The sequence below is a fragment of the Lagenorhynchus albirostris genome, chromosome 3 (assembly GCF_949774975.1).
Source record: "Lagenorhynchus albirostris chromosome 3, mLagAlb1.1, whole genome shotgun sequence".
NCBI classification, from domain to species: Eukaryota; Metazoa; Chordata; class Mammalia; order Artiodactyla; family Delphinidae; genus Lagenorhynchus; species Lagenorhynchus albirostris.
This window is the reverse complement of record NC_083097.1, coordinates 46,995,235-47,015,503: the sequence shown is the minus strand read 5'-3', so window position 1 is coordinate 47,015,503 and position 20,269 is coordinate 46,995,235. Positions and strand designations below refer to the sequence as shown.

The 20,269-nt window shown below is 37.7% G+C and overlaps 1 protein-coding gene across 1 annotated transcript in view; it reads left to right on the top strand.

Moving 5' to 3' along the window:
- Positions 1-20,269, top strand: part of LOC132518315 (cAMP-specific 3',5'-cyclic phosphodiesterase 4D-like) — a 624,833-nt gene that overhangs the window by 16,326 nt on the left and 588,238 nt on the right. The gene's annotated exons all lie outside the window — the stretch shown is intronic.

Genomic DNA, 20,269 nt, shown 5'->3' with positions numbered 1-20,269 from the left:
TTTTAGATTCCACATATAAGTGATATCATATGGTATTTGTTTTTCTCTTTCTGACTTACTTCACTTCATATGATAATCTCTAGTTGCTCCATGTTGCTGCAAATGACATTATTTCATTATTTTTTATGGCTGAGTAATATTCCACTGAATATATATAGTATACATATCATATCTTTATCCATTCATCTGTTGATGGACATTTAGGTTGTTTCCATGTCTTGGCTATTGTAAATAGTGCTGCTATGAATATAGGGGTGCATAGGGTATCTTTTCAAATTATAGTTTTGTCTGGGTATATGCCCAGGGGTGGGATTGCTGGATCATATGGCAACTCTATTTTTACCTTTTTTGTGGAACCTCCATACTGTTTTCCATAATGGCTGCACCAACTTACACTCCCACCAAGAGTGTAAGAGGGTTCCCTTTTCTCCATGTCCTCTCCAACATTTATTATTTGTAGACTTTTTAATGATGGCCATTCTGACCAGTGTGGGGTGGTACCTCAGTGTAGTTTTGATTTGCATTTCTCTAATAATTAGCAATGATGAGCATCTTCTCATGTGCATATTGGACATCTGTATGTCTTTTTTGGAGAAATGTCTGTTTAGGTCTTCTGCCCATTTTTGATTGGGTTGTTTGCTTTTTGTTATTGAGTTGTATGATCTGTTTGTATATTTTGGAAATTAATCCCTTGTCGGTCGCATCATTTGCAAATATTGTCTCCCAGTCCATAGGTTGTCTTTTTGTTTTGTTTATGGTTTCCTTTGCTGTGCAAAGGTTTATAAGTTTGGTTAGGTCCCATTTGTTTATTTTTGCTTTTGTTTCCATTGCTTTGGGAGGCTGACCTAAGAAAACATTGGCATGATTTATGTCAGAGAATGTTTTGCCTATGTTCTCTTCTAGGAGTTTTATGGTGTCATGTCTTATATTTAAGTCTTTAAGCCATTTTGAGTTTATTTTTATGGTGTGATTTCATTGATTTACATGTGGCTGTCCAATTTTTCCAGCACCACTTGCTGAAAAGACTGTCTTTCCCATTGAATATTCTTGCCTCCTTTCTTGAAGATTAATTAATTGTCCATAGGTGTGTGGGTTTATTGCTGGGCTCTCTATTCTGTTCCATTGGTCCTTATGTCTATTTTTGTGCCAATACAATGCTGTTTTGATTATTGTAGCTTTGTAGTATTGTTTGAAGTCTGGGAGGGTTATGCCTCCTGCTTTGTTCATTTTCCTAAGGATTGCTTTGGCAATTCTGGGTCTTTTATGGTTCCATATAAATTTTAGGATTATTTGTTCTAGTTCTGTGAAAAATGTCATGGGTAATTGGATAGTATCCCTCTCTACTAAGACTGTTTGCTACACAAACATTCTTGAAAAGATAGTTCTGAGCCTAAGTTTTCAGAGTCTTTGCTAAAAAGATGTGCAGAAACATGAGAGACTTATGGAGAATTGTCTCCCAACAATATTAGTTAGCATTTATGGGCATTACCTGTGTTCCAGGCACTAATATTACATTTATTTTCTAGTCCAACGTTCACAACAGCCCTTTGAAAAACTTTATTAGTTGACTTGGGCTGTCATAATAACAAAATATCATGGACAGTATATCTCAAACAACAGAAATTTATTTCTCACAGATCTGGAGGCTGTAAATCTAATTTCAAGGTGTTGGTAGAATTGCTTTCTATTGAGACCTCTCCTGCTGACTTGTAGATGGCTGCCTTTTCACTGTGTTCTCACATAGGCTTTCTTCTGTGTGCCTGTCTTCCTGGTGTCTCTTTCTCTTCTTATAAGGATTTCAGTCCTACTAGATTAGAACCCTATTCTTAGGACCTCATTTACCCTTAATTACCTGTTTAAAGGTCCTGTCTTCAAATACAGACACAATGGGAATAATGCTTCAATATAAGAGTTTTAGGAGGACACAATTCAGTCCATAACAGGTACTAAATGCTGTACATTACTTACTGTAACTATTTTACAGGTAAGAAAACCGAGGCTTAGAGAAGTTGAGAAACTTCAACAAGGTCACACAAATCAAAGTGATAGAATGGGATTTGAACTGATCTCCTGTCTGACATCCCACTCTCCTATATAGTTAGAATTGAATATATTGTATTTTTTGGTGTTTCAGGGGAAAGGGTGATTTCTTAGCTTTTGGAACAGAATCACTAGTCTTGTGAAAGAACGTTATAGTATGAGCCACAGTTTATTAGCCAGGTTGACTGACTGACTTCCTTCCTGCCTCTTTTTCCCTTTCCCTCCTTCCTACCACACAATCATTTATTCAGACGTTCAATATATGTTTATTGAATTCTGCTATGGCCAGTTACTGTCTAGGTGCTAGGGATCCATCAATAAACAAAATAGACTCCCCGACTTAATGAAAGGTACACCCTTGGTATTGTGTGAAAGAGTTTTCACTATCCCCCTTCACCTACTCCCTGTTCTTTAATATTTATATTTTCTGTACAACTGGAAGAGAATGGGAACCATATATTAAGCATATCCACTTATATTATCTCATTTAATAACTGACATATGGCCTATTAGCACAGATTGGTGACTGTCCCATTTAAAATCTTTAATTCTGATTATGGAAACATATTTTCCTTGTGGTTCATCAGAGAAACTTTGACTGCAAGCTCAAGTGTTTAGGTGTAATGATGTGTTTATGAATAATGCTACATGTATATGTATATCAACGTATATCTATATATTTGTATGTTTTTACCTCCTTGTGTCAAAAACTAGATGGTCAGTCCCAAGAATGATTAGAAGTTATTGTAATACAGATGGCCATCTTGGTTCCAGTCTTGGTTGGTGAGGCTGGAATTAATCAGCTTAACACAGTATAAAAGTCCAAGTATACAGGAAGAATGTCGTGGGATTGAGAGTGTCAGATAGCATTGATGATAAAGACAGTTTGGGGGAAAATGAAAACAGAACCAAAAATCAGTACCACTCCTAAAGTTATGTTCAGGTTTTGGGAAGCCCATCCAGCCTTATATCTTCTAATTCCAGCCTGCCAGAATTTCTTCTAGCTAGTGGTATCTGTATAGGTTTTGCCTATATATGATTTTCTTTGCAGCATAAAAAAAGATTATTTAAAATGTATTTAAAAGAAAGAAGGTTTTTCTCAACTGAAAAATTAATTGGCTGCATTTCAAGGTACCTTTCTATATTTATAAAACTATTTGGAGTCAAGGCACAGTGCATTCAGGCTAACATATTTTGTGAAGGTTGATTCCAACTGGGCCTTTCCTTTGAGTTTTCTGGGGTACCATATTTATTTGAGCAGCTGTGAGTTGGGATGCATGATTCACTGTTACTTTATTCTTATAGCTCTCCTCTCTTGAAGTCTAATACTTTGTTTTTATAGTCCACAACTGGGGATTAGCAAGTTAACCTTCGCTGTCACCAGATGTGACAGGGATATAAAGAAGGAGATTTCTTGGGCTTCCCTGGTGGCACAGCGGTTGAGAGTCCGCCTGCTGATGCAGGGGACACGGGTTTGTGCCCTGGTCCGGGAGGATCCCACATGCCGCAGAGCGGCTGGGCCCGTGAGCCATGGCCGCTGAGCCTGCGCGTCCGGAGCCTGTGCTCCGCAACGGGAGAGGCCACAGCAGTGAGAGGCCCGCATACTGCGAAAAAAAAAAAAAAGAGATTTCTTAGCATAGTCACTATAAGAACTCTTTTCCTGTCAATAAAAATCAAAGTAATAATAGTCAATCCATAGGTTATTATTTTTTCTTTTCAAAAAATATTCACCTGCTTTGAGTTATTAAAAATATTTTGAAGTTTGTATTCAAACAAGTAAAACCTACATTTAGGCTATTTTAACTTTATATATTCTATTGTATTTTAAATTTACTGTTTTTTAAGCTGTTTTCAACCTTCACATCCAAATAACTGGTTCATTAAAATTCCTGATTGGTATGTTGCAAGACACTTGGCAAATAAATGTTGAAAGTAGAACCTCACTCAACATACATGACTATAGCCAAAATTTGGTATAATAAAAATAAAGTTTTGTCAGAAAGTAGTTAACAACTATAGAATTATACAGTAAGTCCCCTACGTATGAATGAGTTCCATTTCAAGAATGTGTACGTAAGCCCAATTTTGTTCGTAAGTCCAACAAAGTTAGCCTAGGTACCCAACTAACACAATCGTCTATACAGTACTGTACTGTAATAGGTTTATAATACTTTTCACACAAATAATACATAAAAACAAACAAACACAGAAAATAAAACATTTTTAATCTTACAGTACAGTACCTTGAAAAGTACAGTAGTACAGTACAACAGCTGACATACGGGGGCTGGCACTGAGTGAACAGGCAAGAAGATTTACTGACTGGAGGAGGGAGAGAAGGATGGTAGAGCTGAAGGATCATCAGCAGTAGGAGACAGAGTGCAAGCTGCAATTTCACTCATGCCTGACATTAATGGTATGCATGTTCGCATCTTTAAAAGTTCGCAACTTGAAGGTTTTTATGTAGGGCACTTACTGTATTTTGTTGCAGTTTTAAAGCAAACATTGAAGAGTCAATAGCACAGTGATTAAGAGCATGAACTCTAAAGCCAGATTACCTAGATTAGACTACCCCTTTAACTGTATGACCTCCGGCAAATTGCTTAATCTCTCTGTGCCTCAGTTCCTTCATCTGTAAAATGGAAATAATAATCTGACCTATCTTATAGAGTTTTTATTGTATTTAAATAAAGTAATATGTGTGAAGCAATTTGGACAGTGTTAGGTACAACTTAAATAAAAGGTAGCTTTTAATTACTGTTATTATGAAGTACAGCCCCAAAGAGTGCCCTTGTTAGAATTCAATGTAGTGAGGAGTTGGGTTCTCAGATTTGCAGGCCTAGTGATTCACTTTTATCATGGCTCCCAGATTTAATCAGCTCAAGTCTCTGAGAGAAAGAATTGAACAAACTCATGAGTGACTAATGGAACAGCCAGAAGCCCCATTTATAAAAGTGACAAAAATTATTCTGAAGTAATTAATGAGGTGATTTTTTCCTCATGCAATCCCTTTTACCTATAATTCTATTTGCCTCTTCAATCTAGATCTTGGTCTCCATGACTCAGAGAAGGGAGGCTTCAGTAGACCACAGAGAAAAACAGTTTTTAAATAGTCTTTGAAGTTTGAATTTTCAAGCCCTATCATAAATACCAGGCAAGTAAGAAAATTCATTCAGTCAAGCCCTGGTTTGTCCTGGTTGTTGGATAAATATAAAGATTCTCTTGCCTTGGGTAGAAAAATGAGCTAGGGAAGCTGGAAATGGAGTTATTCCCTGAAAAGAAGTTCTCTGCTCTGCAGCCTACTCCAAAACTGAACCCTGAGGAGGTGGTGATACAAGTCCAAGAGCAGTGAGGAGCTGTGACTTGTTTCACAAGTGGGATTTCCTCATATGCTGGGATGGTATTATACCAGTTGAGTAGGTATGATAATATAGCATGACGTGTTGTGGTGTGTCAAGGTCACTAGAGTTTGAGTTAAACTGCTTGAGTTTCTTATGATCCCCAGAGCAGTTTGAAAAAATCTTGCCATTTTCCTCCCGAACCCAAATTAAAAGTGGCCACAAATTTTTTGCTACTTCCCATTAAGAAACAAAGACTAATTCCCTTCTTGAATGTGGGCTAATCTAGTGGCTTGGTTGACAAATGGAACATACTAGAAGTGAGCTTCTGTGAGTTTTATTTATTTCATCCTTATTGGAGTATAATTGCTTTACAATGTTGTGTTGTTTCTGCTGTACAAAAAAGTGAATCAGCTATATGGATACATATATCCCCATATCCCCTCCCTCCTGCATCTCCCTCCCACCCTCCCTATCCCACCTCACTAGGTCATCACAAAGCATCAAGCTGATCTCCCTGTGCTATGCAGCAGCTTCTACTAGCCATCCATTTTTCATCTGGTAGTGTATATATGTTGATGCTACTCTATCACCTCGTCCCAGCATATGCTTCCCCCCTGTGTCCTCAGGTCTGTTCTCTATATCCGTGTCTATTCCTGCCCTGTCACTAGGTTCATGAGTACTGTTTTTTTAGATTCCGTATATATGCGTTAGCATACGGTATTTGTTTTTCTCTTTCTGACTTTGTATGACAGACTCTAGTTCCATCCACCTCACTACACATAACCCAATTTTGTTTATTCTTATGGCTGAGTAATACTCCATTGTATATATGTGTCACATCTTTATCCATTCATCTGTCGATGCACATTTAAGTTGCTTCCGTATCCTGGCTATTGTAAATAGTGCTGCAATGAACACTGTGGTACATGTATCTTTTTGAATTATGGTTTTCTCAGGGTATATGCCCAGTAATGGGATTGCTGGGTCATATGGTACTTCTATTTTTAGTTTTTAAAGGAACCTCCATACTATTGTTCTCCATAGTGGTTGTATCAATTTACATTCCCACCAACAGTGCAGGATGGTTCCCTTTTCTCCACACCCTCTCCAGCATTTATTATTTCTAGATTTTTTGATGTTGGCCATTCTGACCAGTGTGAGATGATACCTCAATGTGGTTTTGATTTTCATTTCTCTAATAATTAGTGATGTTGAGCATCTTTTCATCTGTGTGTTGGCAGTCTGTATATCTTCTTTAGAGAGATGTCTATTTAGGTCTTCCACCCATTCTTGGATTCGGGTGTTTGGTTTATTTTGATATTGAGCTGCATGAGCTGCTTGTAAATTTTGGAGATTAATCCTTTGCCAGTTGCTTCATTTACAAATATTTTCTCCCATTCTGAGGGTTGTCTTTTTGTCTTGTTTATGGTTTCCTTTGCTGTGCAAAAGCTTTTAAGTTTCATTAGGTCCTATTTGTATATTTTTGTTTTTCTTTCCATTATTCTATGAGGTGGGTCAAAAAGGATCTTGCTGTGATTTATGTAATAAAGTGTTCTGCCTATGTTTTCCTCTAAGAGTTTTATAGTGTCTGACCTTACATTTAGGTCTTTAAACCATTCTGAGTTTATTTTTGTGTACGGTGTTAGGAAGTGTTCTAATTTCATTCTTTTACATGTAGCTGTCCAGTTTTCCCAGCACCACTTATGGAAGAGGTTGTCTTTTCTCCATTGTATATTCTTGCCTCCTTTGTCAAAGAAAAGTTGACCATATGTGCATGGGTTTATCTCTGTGCTCTCTGTCCTTTTCCACTGATCTATATTTCTGTTTTTGTGCCAGTACCATACTGTCTTGATTACAGTAGCTTTGTAGTATAGTCTAAAGTCCAGGAGCCTGATTCCTCCAGCTCCATTTTTCTTAAGATTGCTTTGGCTATTCGGGGTCTACTGTGTTTCCGTACAAGCTGTGAAATTTTTTGTTCTAGTTTTGTGAAAAATCCCATTCCTAGTTCGATAAGGGTTGCATTGAATCTGTAGATTGCTTTGGGTAGTATAGTCATTTTCACAATGTTGATTCTTCCAATCCAAGAACATGGTGTATCTGTCCATCTGTTTGTATCATCTTTGATTTCTTTCATCAGTGTCTTATAGTTTTCTGCAGACAGGTCTTTTGTTTCCTTAGGTAGGTTTATTCCTAGGTATTTTATTCTTTTTGTTGCAGTGGTAAATGGGAGTGTTTCCTTAGTTTCTCCTTCTGATTTTTCATTGTTAGTGTATAAGAATGCAAGAGATTTCTGTGCATTAATATTGTATCCTGCAACTTTACCAAATTCATTGATTAGCTCTAGTGGTTTTTGGTGGCATCTTTAGGATTTTCTATGTATAATATTATGTCATCTGCAAACAGTGATAGTTTTACTTCTTCTTTTCCAGTTTGGATTCCTTTTATTTCTTTTTCTTCTCTGATTGCCATGGCTAGGACTTCCAAAACTATGTTGAATAATATTGGTGAGAGTGGGGACCCTTGTCTTGTTCCTGATCTTAGAGGAAATGCTTTCAGTTTTTCACCATTGCGAATGATGTTGGCTGTGGATTTGTCATATATGGATTTTATTATGTTGAGATAGGTTCCCTTCCCTCTGTGCCCACTTTCTGTAGATTTTTTATCATAAATGGGTGTTGAATATTGTCAGAAGGTTTTTCTGCATCTATTGAGATTATCATATGGCTTTTATTCTTCAGTTTGTTAATATGGTGTATCACATTGATTGATTTGCATATATTGAAGAATCTTTGCATTCCTGGGCTAATCCCCACTTGATCATGGTGTATGATCTCTTTAATGTGCTGTTGGATTCTGTTTGCTAGTATTTTGTTGAGGATTTTTGCATCTATGTTCATCACTGATATGGCCTGTAATTTTCTTTTTTTGTGACACTTTGTTTGGTTTTGGCATCAGGGTCATGGTGGCCTCGTAGCATGAGTTTGGGAGTGTTCCTCCTTCTGCTATATTTTGAAAGAGTTTGAGAAGGAAAAATGTTAGCTCTTCTCTAAGTATTTGATAGAATTCGTCTGAGAAGCCATCTTGTCCTGGGCTTTTGTTTGTTGGAAAATTTTTAATCACAGTTTCAATGTCAGTGCTTGTGATTGGTCTGTTTATATTTTCTGTTTCTTCCTGGTTCAGTCTTGGAAGATTGTACTTTTCTAAGAATTTGTCCATTTCTTCCAGGTTGTCCATTTTATTGGCATATAGTTGCTTGTAGTAATCTCTCATGATTCTTTTTTATTACTGTGGTGTCAGTTGTTACTTTTTTTTCATTTTTAATTATTGATTTGAGTCTTCTCCCTTTTTTTCCTGATGAGTCTGGCTAATGGTTTATCAATTTTGTTTATCTTCTCAAAGAACCAGCTTTTATTTTTATTGATCTTTGCTATTGTTTCCTTCATTTCTTTTTCATTTATTTCTGATTGATCTTTATGATTTCTTTCCTTATGCTAAGTTTTGGGTATTTTTATTCTTCTTTCTCTAATTGCTTTAGGTGTAAGGTTAGGTTGTTTATTTGAGATTTTTCTTGTTTCTTGAGGTAGGATTGTATTGCTATAAACTTCCTTCTTAGAACTGCTTTTGCTGCATCCCATAGGTTTTGGGTCATCGTGTTTTCATTGTCATTTGTTTCTAGGTACTTTTTGATTTCCTCTTTGATTTCCTCAGTGATCTCTTGGTTGTTTAGAAGTGTATTGTTTAGCCTCCATGTGTTTGTATTTTTTACAGTTTTTTCCCTGTAATTGATATCTAGTCTCATAGCATTGTGTTTGGAAAAGATGCTTGATATGATTTCAGTTTTCTTAAATTTACTGAGGCTTGATTTGTGACCTAAGATGTGATCTATCGTGGAGAATGTTCCGTGTGCACTTTGAGAAGAAAGTGTATTCTCTTGTTTCTGGATGGAATGTCCTATAAATATCAATTAAGTCCATCTCATCTAATGTGTCATTTAAAGCTTATTTTTCCTTATTTATTTTCTGTTTGGGTGATCCGTCCATTGGTTTAAGTGGGGTGTTAAGGTCCCCTAGTACTATTTTTGTGTTACTGTCCGTTTCCTCTTTTATGGCTGTTAACATTTGCCTTATGTATTGAAGTGCTCCTGTGTTGGGTGCATTGATATTTATAGTTGTTATATCTTCTTCTTGGATTGATCCCTTGATCATTATGTAGTGTCCTTTCTTGTCTCTTGTAATAATCTTTATTTTAAAGTCTATTTTATCTGATATGAGTATTGCTATTCCAGCTTTCTTTTGATTTCCATTTTCATGGAATATCTTTTTCCATCCCCTCATTTTCAATCTGTATGTATCTCTAGGTTGAAGTGGGTCTCTTGTAGATAGCGTATATATGGGTCTTGTTTTTTTTTTTTAATTTTATTTATTTATGTTTGGTTGTGTCAGGTCTTAGTTGTGGCTGGTGGACTCCTTAGTTGCAGCCAGTGGGCTCCTTAGTTGTGGCATGCAAACTCTCAGTTGCAGCATGCATGTGGGATCCAGTTCCCTGACCAGGGATTGAACTGCATCCCCTGCCTTAGGAGGCGAATTCTTAACCACTCTGCCACCAGGGAAGTCCCTCAGGTCTTGTCTTTGTATCCATTCAGCCAGTCTATCTTTTGGTTGGGGCATTTAATCCATTTACATTTAAGATAATTATTGATATGTATGCTCCTATTACCATTTTCTTAATTGTTTTGTGTTTGCTTTTGTAGGTCTTTTCCTTTTCTTGTGTTTCCTGCCTAGAGAAGTTCCTTTAGCATTTGTTGTAAAGCTGGTTTGGTGGTGCTGAATCCTCTTAGCTTTTGCTTATCTGTAAAGCTTTTGTTTTCTCCATAGAATCTGAATGAGATCCTTGCTGGGTAGTGTAATCTTGGTTGTAGGTTTTCCCCTTTCGTTATTTTAAATATATCTTGCCACTCCCTTCTGGCCTGAAGAGTTGCTGCTGAAAGATCAGCTGTTAACCTTATGGGGATTCCCTTGTATGTTATTTGCTGCTTTTCCTTTGCTGCTTTTAATATTTTTTCTTTGTGTTTAATTTTTGTTAGTTTGATTAATATGTGTCTTGGCATGTTTCTCCTTAGGTTTATCCTGTATGGGACTCTCTGCATTCCTGGACTTGACTATTTCCTTTCCCATGTTGGGGAAGTTTTCAACTATAATCTCTTCAAATATTTTCTCAGAACCTTTCTTTTTTTCTTCTTTTTCTGAGATGTCTATAATTTAAAGGTTGGTGTGCTTAATGTTGTCCCAGAGGTCTCTGAGACTGTCCTCCATTCTTTTCCTTCTTTTTTCTTTATTCTGCTCTGTGACAGTTATTTCTGCCATTCTGTCTTCCAGCCCACTTATCCGTTCTTCTGCCTCAATTATTCTGCTATTGATTTCTTCTAGAGTATTTTTAATTTCAGTTATTGTGTTGTTCATTACTGTTTGTTTGCTCTTTAGTTCTTCTAGGTCCTTGTTAAATGTTTCTTATATTTTCTCTACTCTAATTCTCAGATTTTGAATCATCTTTACTATCATTACTCTGAATTATTTTTCAGGTAGTTTGCCTATTTCCTCTTGATTTATTTGTTCTTGTGGGTTTTTATCTTGCTCATTTGCCTGCAAGATATTTTTCTGTTTTCTCATTTTGTCTAATTTACAGTGTTTGAGGTCTCCTTTCCCTAGGCTGCAGGGTCTTAGTTCCTCTTGCTTCTGTTCTCTGCCCCCAGTGGTGAGGTTTGTCCAATGGCTTGTTTGGGCTTCCTGATGGGAGGGACTGGTGCCTGTGTACTTGTGGGTGGAGCTGAGTCTTTTCCCTCTGATGAGCAGGGCTGTGTCAGGTGGTGTCTTTTGGGCTGTCTGTGAGCTTAGTATGACTTTAGGTAGTCTATTTGCTGATGGATGCGTTTGTGTTCCTGTCTTGTTTGTTATTTGGTGTGAGGCATCCAGCGCTGTGAGCTGCTGGCAGTTGGGTGGAGCTGGGTCTTGGATTCAGATACAGGCATCTGTGAGAACTCTCAGCGATTAATCTTCCCTGGGGCCAGGAATTCTCTAGTGGTCCAGCGTCCTGAACTCAGTGCTCCCACCCCAGAGCCTCAGGCCTGACTTCCAGTCGAGGAACCAAGATCCCCAAGTCTCTCATCCGGGCAATAAAGAAGATTAAAAAGACTAATAGAATCCCAGACAAATGGTAAAAAGTAAAATCAAACAAACAAAAACAGAAACAAGGAACCGCACACACACACAAAGGAAACAAAAACAGAACCAAGTAAATCAAAAAGCAAGAGAACTACCAAACAAAAGAACCGAAGAATGAAATCAAACAATTAAAAAGAAAACTGACAAAAACACAAAACCAAAAAACAAAACCAAAGCAGAGTGCCAACTGAAGAATGAAGCAAAGAAACAAAACAAACTGACTAAAGTGATTTTAAAAAAAAAGAAAAAGAGAAAGGGGAAAGGAGACAGAACAACAGAAAAGCAACGTAAAGATAGAAATATTGAAAAAATAAAATAGGAAATATATTAAAGAAAAAAGAAAGACAAAACCCCAGAGAAATGGTAAAAACAAAATTAAACAAACAAAAACAGCAACAAGGACACACACACACACACACACACACACACACACACACACAAGAAACAAACACAGAACCAAATAAAATGAAAAGAAAAGAACAACCAGACAAATAGAAGAACCCAAAAAACAAAATCGATTAGGATCAAAACTAACAAAAACACAAAACCTAAAAACAAAACCAAAGCAGTGTGCCAACTGAAGAATAAAGCAAGGAAACAGAGCAAACTAATAAAAATGATTTTAAAAAAATAATAAAATTAAAAAGGGATAAAACACAGGACAACAGAAAAGCAAAATAGAAATATAAAAAATAATAATAAATATATTAAAGAAAAAGAAGAAGAAAAGAAAAAGGGAAAAAGAACACAGAACAACAGAAAATGAAAGTAAAAATAGAAGTATATTAAAAAAATAAAATTATATTATAGAACACGAAGGTCCCAAAAGACTAAAAAAAAAAAAAATACTAAAACAACAAAAAACAAAAAAAGAAAGAAAGAAAAAATACAAGGACCAACAACAGAATGAATCAAAACGTAGTAAAATTAATAGTAATAATGATATTTCCCTGGGGTCTCAGCTGAAAGTGTCCTTGCATGCACCATGAGCCACAGCTCACCTCCACCTCCCTAAGAGGCTCTCCTCTGCCTCTAGGCTGGTCTCTGGACCTGCTGTGAGCCCTGTGGGGACCACTCAGGCTCTGATCTGGCCCAATTTCTGCATGTGCTTGTCCCCAAAGTCCACAGCTCCCAGAGCTGGAATGATTTCATTTGTGGGAACACTCATTTTCTACTCAGATATTCCATAGATGCAGGGTCTACCTAGCTGATTGTGGGGATTTAACCTGCAGCTTGTACAGCTGATGGAAAGATTTTCGATCTTCTTCCTAGTCGCTCCAGCCCTGGGGTTCAGCTTTGGTTTTATCCCCACCTCTGCATGTGGTTCCCCCCAGGAGTCTGGTCCTAAGGCTGCCTTGGAGCTCTTGGGTGTGCCCCAGTGAGGACAGGGCACAAAGGTGGTATGAGTGCTTGGATCGTGGGAGCTCTGGTGGCGCCAAATGCCTTCTGTGAGGTTTTTTTTTTTGTGGTACGCAGACCTCTCACTGTTGTGGCCTCTCCCGTTGCGGAGCACAGGCTCCGGACGCGCAGGCTCAGCGGCCATGGCTCACGGGCCCAGCCGCTCCGCGGCATGTGGGATCTTCCCGGACCGGGGCACGAACCCGTGTCCCCTGCATCGGCAGGCGGACTCTCAACCACTGCGCCACCAGGGAAGCCCCTTCTGTGAGTTTTAGGACCAGGTAATAGGAAGTTTTGCAGCTTTCACTTGGATCTCTTAGAATTTTCCCTCAGGGGAAAGCCAGTTGTATGAAGTCTGATCATCTTTCTGGAAAGCCTATTTAGAGAAGTCTTGAGACTACTTGGATAGGGAAAGTGGCCCAGCTAAGCCCAGTCTGCCATCTCTTTCCACCAAGGCAACAGGCGTGTGAGTGAAACTATCTTGGACTTCCAGCCTGTCCAGACACCAGCCGTACAGCACCAAATGATCCTAGGGGAGGCAGAAGAAACAACCTGCCCAGCCCTTGAAGATCTGACCCACATGTCATAAACATAATAAAATGATTATTGTTGTAAGCCATTAAGTTGTGGGTGGTTTGCTCCATCACAGTAGATAACCAGTACATACCTCTTCATATGCCCTTAGAATTACATAGAAGCAGGTGGTTGAATCGTCTAACTTTGACCTGAAGAAGCCTTTTGGATTTACAGGCTGACCTGTGTGGAGATGATAATGCAGTCCCTACCTTCAAAAGACCTCATGAGGCGGGACTTTTATTCCTCAGTATTGACAGAAAAAACCCATTCATTTACTCATTTGCAGTGAACATTAACAGGGACAAAGGTTGAGCAAGAAGCAAACATTTAGGGGCTTCCCTGGTGGCACAGTGGTTGAGAGTCCTCCTGCCGATGCAGGGGACGTGGGTTCGTGCCCCGATCCGGGAAGATCCCACATGCCGCGGAGCGGCTGGGTCCGAGAGCCATGGCCGCTGAGCCTGCGCGTCTGGAGCCTGTGCTCCGCAATGGGAGAGGCCACAATAGTGAGAGGCCTGCGTACCGCAAAAAAAAAAAAAAAAAGCAAACATTTATATGTTCACAATTGGGTTTTTAGAATTATAAATCATGGTGGCCCTGCCCGCCACCCATTCTCCAAGTCTTAAATAAACACACATAGGGGAACCTTGATATCACTGGGAAAATCCTCATATGACAGAAGAAACCATGATTTGACTGAAAAATATCTTGAAGTGACTAAGTTGGTTATTTGCCACTAGGAAAAATAGGGTTTAAGATAGGATTTAAGTCATCATAGAAAAATGAAACCAGTTTTTTTTAGCACAGCTGCAACTTGTGAAATCAATATCCGTCATATTAATTAAATATGTGAAACACTACTGGCAAGCCCATTAGAATATGCTCATTATCTGATTAGCACATCTCTTCCTGCGTCCATTTATTCTTTACAGTGGGAACTGTTTTTTTTGTTGCAATCAGAACACTCGGGTCTGCTCCAGTGTATAGTCTTGCTGAGAAGCTGAATTAGTCATCAGGCTATTTGGTTATCATGGGTCTGAACAAAGGTAAAAGGAGAAGTTCTATTATTTAGGCCATGGTGACACAACTGATGCCCCACGTCTTTCCCACAATAGAGGACACCTCTTTAGTGATTAGAATTCTCATGCTGTCCTCTGACCCCCAGTCAGCATTGTTCTCTTCTATACATACTAAATAAATTATAGAAAATTCTGGCTCCCTGGTTGCATTGTATCTCCTTCTAATGAGACCATTCCACCAGTAATGGCAAGTTTAATCTACAGATATGTTTATACTGTTAATTAGGTCATGCTTATGTACTGCCTGTTTCTGGCTTTGTAACATAATGTCTCTTAAGGGTTGTTTCTTCAGATAGCAAATTTAATTTATCATGTGTCGATTTTACTAATTTAACTTATGTCTCCCTGTTGCCTCAATGTTCTGCCTAAGAGGGTCACTCTATTTCCATCTAATCCTGTAAGACTTTCAGTGCAATGCCAGGTGCACTGAGCAAGAAAAATCTCAATAAATAAGAAAGGAGAAGTGTGACACATTTTTCTCTTAGGAAATTAAAGGAAGGGAAGCTTTTAAAATCACATTATAAATTTCTACTACCTAGTAATTGAGCTATACAATTATCTTGTACAATTTACAACTCCTTTGTTTGAAACAGCTCTGGGTTATCTCTGTTCCTAAGTTTTGATGGGAAAAACCTGCTCATTTGGTCACTAATGAACAAATTAGTGTTTAGAACCACACCCCTGATTGGAACCAAGCTCCATGGTAGATGCCTCTCTGGTCTTGTGAAAGGAGCATAAACAATACATAAAATGCTTTTTTTCTTTTTCTTTTCTTTTGTATCTATAAAAATAAACTTATTGTGATAATCATTTCATGATGTTCACTAAACTTAGTGTGATAATCATTTCATGATGTATGTAAGTCAAATCATTATGCTATGTACCTCAAACTTATATGGTACCCTATGTCAATCATATCTCAATGAAATTGGAAGAAAAAAAACAATACATAAAATATAAGGCACACAGTAAAGCATATGAAATGCTCAATGTAATTTGATATGAGTGAAATCTAAATTAAAACCCCGATGAAATGCCACTGCATACCTACTAAAATGGCTAAAACAAATAAGACTGATGATACCAAATATTGGCAAAGATATGGAACAACTGTAACTCTGCAAGTGTAAAATGGCACAACCACTTTGGAAAACTCTCAGTATCCCTTAAAAAGTTAAATATAAATATATCTTATGATCCAAAAATTCCACTTCTAGATTGTATCCATTATCCATTTCACAAATTACCACAACTTAATGACTTAAACAACAATAAACACTTATCATCTCATACAGTTTCTGAGGGTCAGGAATTCAGAGTGGGCTTAGTTGGGTGGTTTGCCTCAGGGTCTCTCATGAGGTTTCAGTTACTACAGCCAGAACCACAGTCACCTGAAGGCTGGACGGGGCTGGAGGCTCTGTTTCGAATGTGGCATACTCACATGACTGACAAGTTGAGGATGGTGGCTGGCGAGCGACTTCAGTTCCTTACCCCTTGGATCCCACCGTATTGCTGCTTGAGTGTCCTCCTGGAAGCTGGTGTCCTTCCAGAGTGAATGATCTGAGATCAAGGAGACAGCTTGTATGACCTAGTCTTAAAAGTGGTACTCCATACATTTTTGCAATATCTTATTGATTGCATAGAGTAGCCCTATTCAGTGGGTGGTGTAAATGTGTATAGGTGGGGTGTGACTACACAAGAGGTTGGATACGAGGAAGCAAGGATCATTGGGTACCATCTTGGAGGCCATCTGCCATGTAGGTATTTATCCCAGAGAAATAAAAACAAACATCCACAAAAACATTATACAAGAATGTTCGTAGGAGTTTATTTACAATATTCAAACTGGAAACAGCCCAGATGTTCGTCAACAGGAGTCTGGATAAACAAGCTGGTGTATTCACACTGGATTCGACTCAGCAATAGAAAGGAACCAGCTACTGATAAATGCAAAAATATTAATAAATCACAAAAATATTATTCTAAGTAAGAGAGGAAAAAGTCCACAATGTATGATTCCATTTATATGCAATTCTAGAATAGGCAAAACTTGCCTAAGGTGATATAAATCAGATCAGTGGTTGCTTCTCACAGGGTGGGAGGTAGATTGACTAGGGATGGCTATAAAAAAGCTTTCTGGGTAATGAAACTCTTCTGACAAATTTGTAAAAAGCAATTCGGCAACGCACTTACGTTCTGAAGATTTCACTGTTGATAAATGATACCTCAATAAAAAATACAAGGTATAATCCAAGGGTCACAAGAGAGATATAAACAAAAGATATGTTAAAATTGATGAGAGAAATTAATACAGAATGGGGAAATATTAATGGGGAATGTACTAATTTTTTAATAAGTCAAAACAGTCATTGTAGGTAATTTTAATGATATTATTTTTGTATTAATAGTCCCATCATTTGGAATAATTGTTGATTTATTTCTTTTTTGGTCTATTTTCCAATCTTTCATACATTTTTGAAAGTAGATAATAATGTTTCATATATGAGATTTTATAAACTGATTATATGTATGTATGGTTGATTGGTGACAGTATAAATAGTTCCCCAGACTATTAAAAATTCTTTTAAAGTATCATTTTCAATTGTTATATTTCATTGTAGGACTATGACATGGTTTATGTAACTGTTTTGTTAGTGATGGACATTTAGGATACAACCTAAACGGAGTTGTACATAAAGGTTTTTCACCTAAGTGGTGAAATTTTTGTGTATATCTACCAGTAACGTATAAAAGGACATTTCACCATACTTTGGTTGGGTGCTAAGTATTTTGAACACTTTGATCATGTGTTTCTTAACCCTTGTAATTGAGAAAATGGCAGTTGAATTGAACCTTGAAGAACGAATAGCATTTTAAATGTCAATTGGATTTCAAAAGGCAAAGATGGGGAAGGATTTTTTCTGCAGTGTTCATGGCATGGCAAGCAAAGCCTCGCAATGTCAAACTCATGGAATTGCAAGTAGTTTAATAAAAAAGCTTAGAGCAGTGGTTCTCAATCTTGGCTGCACAAGAGTATCACCTAAGGGTGAATTTAAAAAACCCAATGTAGACCAATAAACCCAGAACATCTGGGTGTAGAGCTCAGGCATCAGTAGGTCTAAAAACCTCCCAGGTGATCCCAATGTGTAAGCAAAATTGAAAACCACTGGTGTAGAGTGAGGTAGAAGGGGATAGGTTATAATTAGAGATGAAACTGAAAAGATGGAGAGCAGATGTAGCAAGGCATCATGCTCTAAGACAAAGTGTGGACTTTCTAGGCAATTTAGCAAATGATGTCTGTGTTCTTCACTCATCACCTTGGAGTCCTTTACCTTTCACATATACCCATGTAGTATTACTCCCAGCAAACCTCTATCACATGTATCTCCTTGTGGACAAGCTGCTGTCAGGCTGCTTGAGCTCCTCCCTCCCCTTGCCAAGATGTGGAAATGCCTGGGAATTTTCACTTCACATCCCCAGAGCACAGTCCTTAAGCACTGATTGATGGTGATGGTATGTAAATAATTCTGCTTCCTCCCCCCTGATCAGGACAATTCTGAGGTGTGATTTTTCCACAGACTTCTTACCATTCAGGAGAGGGTGAACTTGTGGCAGAACGTAAACCTACACACTGCTTCCTTCGTAAAGAAAGAGTTCTTTGAAAGCAATGTCAGCTGAAATAAACAGTGGGCTTAGTGACTTACCTGCAAGCACCTTATCTCATCATACACCAGTAATGCATGGTTCTTAGACCCCAGGGATCTACAAACACACTTTGAGTGGCCTGACTTCCACTGTCTCCAGAGGGCCTTGCATTTGTGAAGCAGTGTTACCCTCTGTGGATATGCTTTTATCTTGCAGCCTGCCTGACCTCCTTCCTTTCCCTGTTCCTCTTCCTGCTTCCTTGATTTTCCACTCTTACTCATAGATGACTCTCATATGACACTTAGTGTCAGAATTTGCCTCCAGGGAACTCGATTAAGGTAGGCAATGAGGATTGTATTGGAAGATCATTCTGAAAATGATTTAGAAAAATGGATGAATGTAGGTAGGAAGTAAGATTGAAGACTATCACAATATCCCATCAACCAGGGAACTGAGGAGTCATCCTCCTCCATGACTTATATTTTTAAAATATCCTTTCTTTGCCATTTCCAGAGCCCCTGCTTTAGTTTAGACTCTCATTATTTTTGAGGTGTAGAATCACTGGTCTGTATTTCATGATGTTAACTTAAGGACCGTGCCAATGTATCAATGGAGAAGGACTAGAAATGGTAAGTTCCTTACACTTTGCAAACTAAAATTTCCCTTGTGAAATATATTTATTTTTTCATTTAGACTTTAGAGCTCACAGATTCTAAATTACATTTGTAAAGAAACTTAGGTGTACCTTGACTCGGGCAAGTAATTAAAGCTCTCTGGCCTCAGTTTTCTCACTTCTTGGATGAGGAAGAAGAATTAAATTATTCCTAAAGCTCCTTCCAGTTCTGAAATGTTATATTCAACAGCAGCCACTAGATTACGTCAGTGAAACAAGCATAGATCAGATTATTCCAGTAGCACTTGTCACTTCTCAAAACAAATTGACAAAAATCATACACTTATTGTAAGAACAATTCTCCGGGAAGCTAACCTTTGCTCATTTTTCTCAATGATTTGTTTACTGTCTTTAACTTTGCTTTGGAAATGGGTAACCATCTAATTGGGTTGATAAGGTCAGCACGCAGGAGGTTTGGAAAGAGATTGGATATTATTTGTGAGCGTGTATATTTATCTAGACATGCTTTTTGTCATGTTTATTGTACTTTAATGATTAGCTAGAAATAATAAGACTGCTGTATATGCTAGTTTACTAATGCTCTGCCATTTATGGATTATTCTAAGGTAATTTGAAAATACAGAGAAAATGTTATTTGAGCGTGCTTTTGGAAGAGGTAGATATATTTGTACAATTAAATAGTAATTTAATAACACAGTATTCCTCAAAACAGAGTTCACCAGTATATATAGTTCATAAGGAGGACTTATAAGGCTGGATGAGATGAGTTTTATTTTCCCCTATTTCTAAGGAGAGTATAAATTCAACTTAGGGGGATTTTGTGGCTCAAGAAAGGTGATTTAACAATGTGTAAATTTTTTCTTCTCCTCAGTTTATCACGTCTTGTCACCACACAACTCTGAAATATACTCAGATATTTCCTAAACTCTTTTGTGTTTCACAACTTAGCCAGGCAAAGATGTGAGCTTCACAGTTGTATCACACAGACCCTCCATTAGAAATGATCTCAATTCTATTCCCTTTTGGGCTCCTGTGTTCTGGAATCTTTGAGGAATGCTTTTAAAATTATAAAACATGGAGAATTAGGATATGTTTGTAGCATTTTCTTAATATATTCTTTTCCCCCCTCCCCTTAGATGAGGTATAGTGCACAGACAGGAAAGTATATAACTCTTACATACACAATTCAGTGAAATTTTACATATGTATATACTTGTGTAGCTACTGCCTGGACTAAGATATAAAGCAAGATTTAAAAAAAAATTCCCTCTTGTTTCTTTCCAGTTAGTTTTCCTCCATTCAGAGGTTACCACTGCTGTCAAACCCAAGTTCTTGTACCCA